The sequence below is a fragment of the Orycteropus afer genome, unplaced genomic scaffold (genome assembly GCF_000298275.1).
Source record: "Orycteropus afer afer isolate SDZICR_OR568_19922 unplaced genomic scaffold, OryAfe1.0 scaffold00121, whole genome shotgun sequence".
Taxonomy (NCBI): domain Eukaryota; kingdom Metazoa; phylum Chordata; class Mammalia; order Tubulidentata; family Orycteropodidae; genus Orycteropus; species Orycteropus afer.
Genome location: NW_006921708.1, coordinates 9,330,781 through 9,338,535, shown reverse-complemented (window position 1 = coordinate 9,338,535; position 7,755 = coordinate 9,330,781).

The window sequence follows — 7,755 nt, the reverse complement described above, 5'->3', positions numbered from 1 at the left end:
CTTGCGTGCAACATTAATGATATTGTTCTTTAATTTCCACATTCTGTGGGATCACCTCAATATAATAAAGGACATCTATGCAAAACCAACAGACAACATTATTCTCAATGGAGAGAGACTGAAACCATTCCTCTTGAGAACAGGAACTAGACAGAGATGCCCACTATCACCACTTCTATTCAACATTGTATTGGAAGACATAGCCAGGGCCATAAGGCAACAAAGAGAAATGAAAGGCATCTAAATTGGTAAGGAAGAAGTCAAACTATCCATATTTACTGATGATATGATCCTATACCTAGAAAACCCAAGAGACTCAGTCAAAAATCTACTGGAACTAATTAAAGATTTAGCACAGTGGCAGGATATAAGATCAACATCCAAAAATCAGTTGGATTCCTCTACACCATCAAAGAGATTGCTGAAAAATAAATAAAGAAATCAATACCGTTTATAATAGCTACCAAAAAAATAAAATACTTGGGAATGAATCTTACCAGGAACACAAAAGACCTGTACAAAGAAAACAATAAAATACTACTTCAAGAAACCATAAGAGATCTACTTAAATGGAAGAACATCCCATGCTTGTGGATAGGAAGATTGAACATTGTGAAAATATCCATCTCCTCAAAGCAATGTATACATTCAATGCATTCCCAATCCATATCTCATCAACATTCTTTAGGGATATGGAGAAACCAATCACTAACTTTATACAGAAAGGAAACCAATCACTAACTTTAATCTCCAAAGGCTTAAGTAATGAGCCAAATCTAGGAGGATAACACTCAGTATTCATCAATGTAAAAACCACAGGTAGGTCCAAAAAAGAAATGGTGTAATTACAGGATGAGAGAGATGTTCTTCTGTATGTCTAATGACAACATTCAAGCAAAAAAATGAACACCTTAGGGTTTTCTCTTTGTTTTAACAATAAGCTCAGTGTGATTCAAGGTAGGAAACAACCAGTCATGGTTTGATAGCTGGATATGTAACTCACCAGTTGGTTTTGCACATCAATTTTATTCCATTCTCACAGTATTGTTGCTGTTGTTAGGTGCCCTTGAGTCATCTCTGACTAACAGCAACCTTATGCACAGCAGAACGAAACATTGCCCAGTCCTGTGCCAGCCTCATGATCCTTGCTATACCTGAGCCCATCGTTGTCGCTACTGTGTCAATCCATCTCATTGAAGGTCTTCCCTTTTTTGGTTGACCCTCCTCTTTACCAAGCATGATAGTTTTCTCCAGGGAATGGTTCCTTCTAACATGACCAAAGTAGGTGAAATGAAGTATGGCCAATTTTGCTTCCAAGTCCAAGGAGCATTCTGGTTGCACATCCTCCAGGACAGATTTGTTAGTTCTTTTAGCAGACTATGGTACTCTTAGTATTCTTCTCCAACACGACAACTCAGAAGCATCAACTCTTCTTCAGTTTTCCTTATTCATTATCCAGCTCTCACTTGCATAAGAGGCAATTGAAAATACCGTGGCTTCTGTTAGGTACACCTTAGTCTTCAAGGAGACATCTTTGCTCTTCATAACCTGAAAGAGGTCTTTTACAGCAGATTTTTCCAATGCAATATGTTGTCTGATGTCTTGACTGCTGTTGCCAATGGTGTTGATTGTGGAATCAAGTAATATGAAATCGTTGACAACTTCAGTCCTTCTTCCATCCATTGTGAAGCTGTTTATTGGACCAGTTGTGAGCATTTTTTGTTTTCTTTATATTGAGGTGTTATCTATACTGCAGACTGTAGTCTTTATTTTGTTTTATATTTTTAAAATTATTAATTAATTTTTTTCATTTTTTTTTTTTTTTTTAATTGTGCTTTAGGCACAAGTTTACAGAGCAGTGTTTGTTTTACATTCAACATTACATGTACATTTAGTTTCACTCCCTACTTACCATCCCCAACCCTGGGTTACAGTCTCCTCTCCTCCCTGACTAGTAATACCCACCCCCCTGTGCCCTCATTAGTTATGCACTCCTGTGTGTCTTGAATTTTCTCTCTGCAAATGTTGCCCCTTTGCTGCTCCGTGGTCAATTGCTTCAAGGGATGAATTTCCATAGACTATGTGGATACGTCACCCTAGGTTGAGTGATCTGTGTGTACACCTTGTTTACTATTGGCCTGAGACCCAGCCCCAAGGAGTGAGTTTTATTCCAGGCCCAGAATTTATCTCAGGGCCATAGTATTGAGGGTCTTACCAGACTCCATCTGACCAATAATTCTGGTCATTATTGAGTTTTTGGATTTTGCTCTATGTTTTTCCTCCCACTGTATCCAGGATCTCCAGATTTGATCCTTTCCTGAATGGTTAGAATTGGTGGCCGAGCACCATCTAGTTCTTGTCTTGAGGGCCACAATATCCTAGGGCTGACTGCTTCTAAATGCCCTTGTTTTTTCTGCACTCTTCTTTGCTTCTGAAGATAGGAGACAATTAGCTGTATCTTAGACGACCACTTGAAAACTTTTAAGACCCCAGTCGCTACTCACGAAAGGTGAATGAGGATCAAGACTGTTATGTATTTTGTTGTGCCAACTGAGTCTGATGTCTCCAGTACTGTGGTCCTGAGTCAGCTGAGTCAGTAGGTCCATTGGATCTCTGTCCAGAGTGTCTGGCTGTCTGTGAGGGATTACTCTATGTCTGTCTTCTGTTGTTTCCGTAAGGATTGTGGATATTTTTTGTCACTGCTGTCTGTGCAAGATTAACCTGTGCTGAATCTATCCTTGCTTTAGAGTATACTCCTGCTCACTGACCCCCATCTGATCCTCGCAGATGTTTATGTGTATCTGTAGCCTGGTTTTTGGTGTTAATGGGAATGCAGTATTGTGGACACATTGGTTGGTATTAGCATCTCTTGTCTACCTCTTATGTGCATAGTTTGGTGTCCTCCCATTTCCTAATGTTATCATGGTGGTCACAGATTCCATATATCCCTCTCCTTACCCAAGTCAGCATGTGGGCCCCAACTCGTCCAAAATTTATACCTCCTCTTCCCTCCCCACCCAAATAACCTACAAAGTGAGTTCCCTTTCATGAGCAAACCCTTCTTTGTCTTTTTAAATAATGAACTCATACAGTATTTTTCCTTCTGCGATTGACTTATTTCACTCAGCATAATGTCCTCCAGACTCATTCATGTTGTGAGATGATTTTCATATCTTTCTTAGTTCTTTAATGTAGCATAGTATTCCACTGTATGAATGTGCCATAATTTGGTTATCCATTCATCCGTTGATGGGCATTTAGGTTACTTACACTCTTTGCTACAGTGAATTGTGCTGTGATCAACATAAGTGTGCATATGTCTGTTCATGTGCTGCCTCTGACCTCTTTAGGGTATATTCCTAATAATGGAATTGCTGGGTCAAATTATATTTCTATTTTCAGGCTTTTAAAGAAACAACATACCATTTCGCACAATAGTTGTACCATTTTACAACTGCTGGTGATGCACAAGAGTTCCAATCTCTCCGCCACCACACCAACATTTGTTATTTCTGTCTTGTTGAACTTTGCTATTATTGCTGAGGTGAGATGCTATGTCATAGTTGCTTTGATTTGCATCTCTCTAATGACTAATGATTGCAAACAATTCTTCATGTGCTTGTTGGCTGCCAGCATATCGTCTTTAATGAAGTGTCCGTTCAAGTCTTTTGCCCATTTTTGAATTGGGTCATTTGCCTTTTTGGTGCTGAGGTGTTGAAGTTTTCTATCAATTTTGGAGATAAGTCCTTTGCCAGATTTGTCACAGGCAAATATTTTCTCCCAATCTGTAGGTTCTCTTTTTAGCCTTTTGATGAAGACTTTCAATGCACATAAGAATTTAATTTTTAAAAGGTCCCTCTCATTTAGCTTCTTTTCTACCTCCTGTGCATTCTGCATTATGTTTGATAGTCTATTTATGCCATAAATTAAGGCTCCTAAATTTGCTTCTATTTTATCCTTGATTAATTTTATAGTTTTGGGTTTTACATTTAACTCTTTGATCCAGCTTGAGTTTGTTTTTGTGTATAGGGTGAGGTATGGGTCTTGATTCATTTTTCTGCAAGTGGAGATCCAGTTTTGCCAGCACTATTTGTTAAAGAAGCTGTCTCTTCCCCATTTAATGAGTTTGGTATCTTTGTCAAACATCAGCTGTCCATTGATAGATGGGACTGTTTCTGGACTTATGATTCTCTTCATTGGTCTATATGTCTATCATTGTACCAATACCACACTATTTTGACTACTGGGGCTGTATATTAGGTTTTAAGATCCAGAGTGTGAGATCTCCCACTTTGTTCTTCTTCCTCAGCAGTGCTCTGCTTATCTGAGATCTCTTTCCTTTACAAATGAACATAGTAATTGATTTTTCCATGTCCTTAAAAGTTTTTGTTGCTATCTGTATCAGGAATACATTAACGCATAGAATGCATTAGGTAATATTGACATTTTCACAATATTCAGTAGAGTAGTGCCTAAGGCACCTGACTGCTAACCAGAAGGCTGGTGGTTAAAACCCACCAGCCTCTCCTCGGAAGGAAGATGGGACAATCTACTTCTGTAGTGACACTGCCTCGGAAACCCAAGGAGGGGTCGCTATGAGTCGGGTCTGACTTGACGGCACATAACAACAACAACAACAAATGCATGAACAACATAGATTCTTGCATTTAGATAGAGTCCTTGTTATCTCTTGTAGTAGTGTTTTATAATTTCCTTTATAAAGGTCTTTTGTGACTCTGATAAGATTTATTCCTAGATATTTTATCTTTTAGTAGTTATTGTAAATGATATTGTTTCCCTATTTCTTTAACAGAGGATTCTTGTCCGTGTAGAGGAATCCAACTGATTTTTGTGTGTTCACCTTGTATCCTGCCACTTTGCTGAACCTCTCTATTAGTTCCAGTATTTTGGTGTTGTTGTTATCCTTGAGTCCTTTGGATTTTTTCTGTACAGGATCATATCATCTGCAAATAGAGATAGTTTTACTTCCTGTTTGCCAATTTATATGCTTTTATTTCTCTTTCTTGTCTTATTGCCCTGGCAAGGACTTCCAATACAATGCTAAATAGAAGTGGTGATAGAAGACATCCTTGTCTGATTCCTTTTTTTAAGGGGAATGCCTTGAGTGTTTCTCCATTAATAATGATGTTGGCCATTGGCTTTGCATATATGCCTTTTATTATGTTGAGGAATTTCCCTTCTATCCCTATTTTGCTGAGCGTTCTTAACAGGAATGGATGTTGGATTTTATCAAATTCCTTTTCTGCATCAATTGATATAATCATACAATTATTTTCTTTTATTTTGTTTATGTGGTGGATTACATTGATTGTTTTTCTGATGTTGACTTGCCACCCCGGGTATGAATCCCACTTGGTCAGGACGTATTATTTTTTTATGGTGTTGGATTCTGTTGGCTAGGATTTTGTTGAAGATTTTTACATTTATGTTCATGAGGGATATTGGTCTACAGTTTTCCTTTTTAGTGGTCTTTCCCTGGTATTAGTATTAGTGGTATGCTTGCTTCATAAATGAGTTTAGGAGTATTTCATCTCTTTTTATGTTCTGGAATAGGTTGAGTAGTATAGGTGGCAACACTTCCCTGAATATTTGGTAAAATTCTCCAGTGAAGCCATCAGACCCAGGATATTTTTTTGTGGGGGGAGTTTTTATTTTTTATGACTTGTTCTATTTCTTCTTTTATTATGCATCTGTTCTAGTATTCTGTTTCTGAGTGGGACAGTTTAGGTAGCTCTTGTGATTCTAGAAACTTGTCCATCTCTTCTAGGTCTCAAATCTGTGGGACTACAGTGTTTCATAATATTCTTTCAGTATCTTTTTTATTTCAATTGGTTCTGTTGTGATGATACCTTTTTCATTTACTATTCTTGTAATTTATATCTTCTCTTTCTTTTCTTTTGTTAGGTTTGCTAATGGTTTGTTGATTCTTTAATCTTTTTGAAGAACCAGGTTGTTGTTTTGTTGATTTTCTCTACTGTCTTTTTTTTTTTTTTTTTTTGCTTGTTTTCTGTTTCATTCATTTCTGCTCTGATATTTCTTATTTCCTTACTTCTAGATTCTGCAGGATTCTTTTGTTGTTCTTTTTCTAGTTGTTAGATTTGTTGATACAGAGTGTTCGTTTTGTTTCTTTCCTGTTTTTTGATATATGCATTTATTTCTATAAACTGACCTCTGAGTGCTGCTTTTGCTGTGTCCCCAAAGTTTTGATATGATGTACCTTCTTTCTTGTTTGTTTCTAGAACTTTTGTATTTCATTTTTTATTTCATCTGGTTCCCAGTAGTTTTTGAACAGTGAATTGTTCAGCTTCCACATGTTTGATGTTTTTTCCTTTATCTTCCCATTATTAATTCTAATTTTATAGCATTGTGTTCTGAGAAGATTCATTGTTGTATTTCAATGTGTTTGAATTTATTGAGGCTTTTTTTTATCTCCTAACATAATGATCTATTCTGGAGAAGGATCCAGGTGTCCTGAAAAAGAGTGTGAATTGTGCTTTTGTTGGCTTGAAGGCTCTGTGTATGTCTATAAAGTCGAGTTGGTTGATTGTGCTATTGAGTTCTTCTGTATCTTTGTTGAGTTTTTTTCTAGTTGATCTGTCATTCCTTGAAAGTGATATGTTAAAATCTCCTACTACTATAGTAGTGTTGTCTATCATGCCTTTTAATTCAATTAATATTTGCTTCATGTATTTTGGAGCACTTTCATTGGGTGCATGTTGTTGTTATTCTCAGGTGCCATTGAGTTGTGTCCTACTCATAGTAACCCTGTGTACAGCAAAATGAAACACCACCCAATCCCATGCCAGCTCCATGATGCTTGGTATAGTGGAGCCCATCATTGCAGTCATTGTGTCAATCCATCTCTTTGAGGGCCTTCCCCTCTTTAGTTCACCCTCCATCTTTTCAAGCATGACATCCCTCTCTAGAAAATGATCTCTTCTGATAACATAACCAAAGTAGGTGAGGTGAAGTCTGGCCATTTTTGCTTCCAAGGAGCATTTCAGCTGCACTTCCTCCAGGACAGATCCGTTAGTTCTTTTAGCAGTCCATGGTACTTTCAGCATTCTTCACCAGCACCACAACTCAAAAGCATCAAGTCTTCTTCTGTCCTCCTTATTCATTGTCCAGCTCTCACATGCATATGAGGTGATTGAAAATACCATGGATTGTGTCAAGCACACCCTAGTCCTCAAGGAGACATCTTCACTCTTCAGCACTTGAAAGAGGTCCTTTGTAGCCAAATTGCCAAGTGCTATATGTTGTCTAATGTTCTGACTGCTGCTTCCGTTGGTGTCAATTGTGGAACCAAGCAATGTGTGAGTCTTTGACAACTTCAATCTTCTCCATTTATCATGATGCTCCTTATAAGTCCAGTAGTGAGGATTTTTGTTTTCTTCATATTGAGATTCATCCCTACTGCAGATGGTATTCTTCAATCTTGATTAGTAAGTGCCTCAAGTCATCCTCACTTTCAGCAAGCAAAGTTGTATCACCAGCGTATTGCAGGTTGTTAATGATTCTACCTCCAATTTTGATTCCACATTCTTCTTCATATAGTCTAGCTTCTCGGATTCTTTGCTCAGCTTATAGATTGAAGAAGTATGGGGAAAGGATACAACTTTGACACATTCCCTTCTTGATTTTAAACCATGCACTGTCCCATTGTTCTGTTTGACTGACAGCCTCCTGGACAATATACAGGTTCCTCATGAGTACAATTAAGTGTTCTGAAAT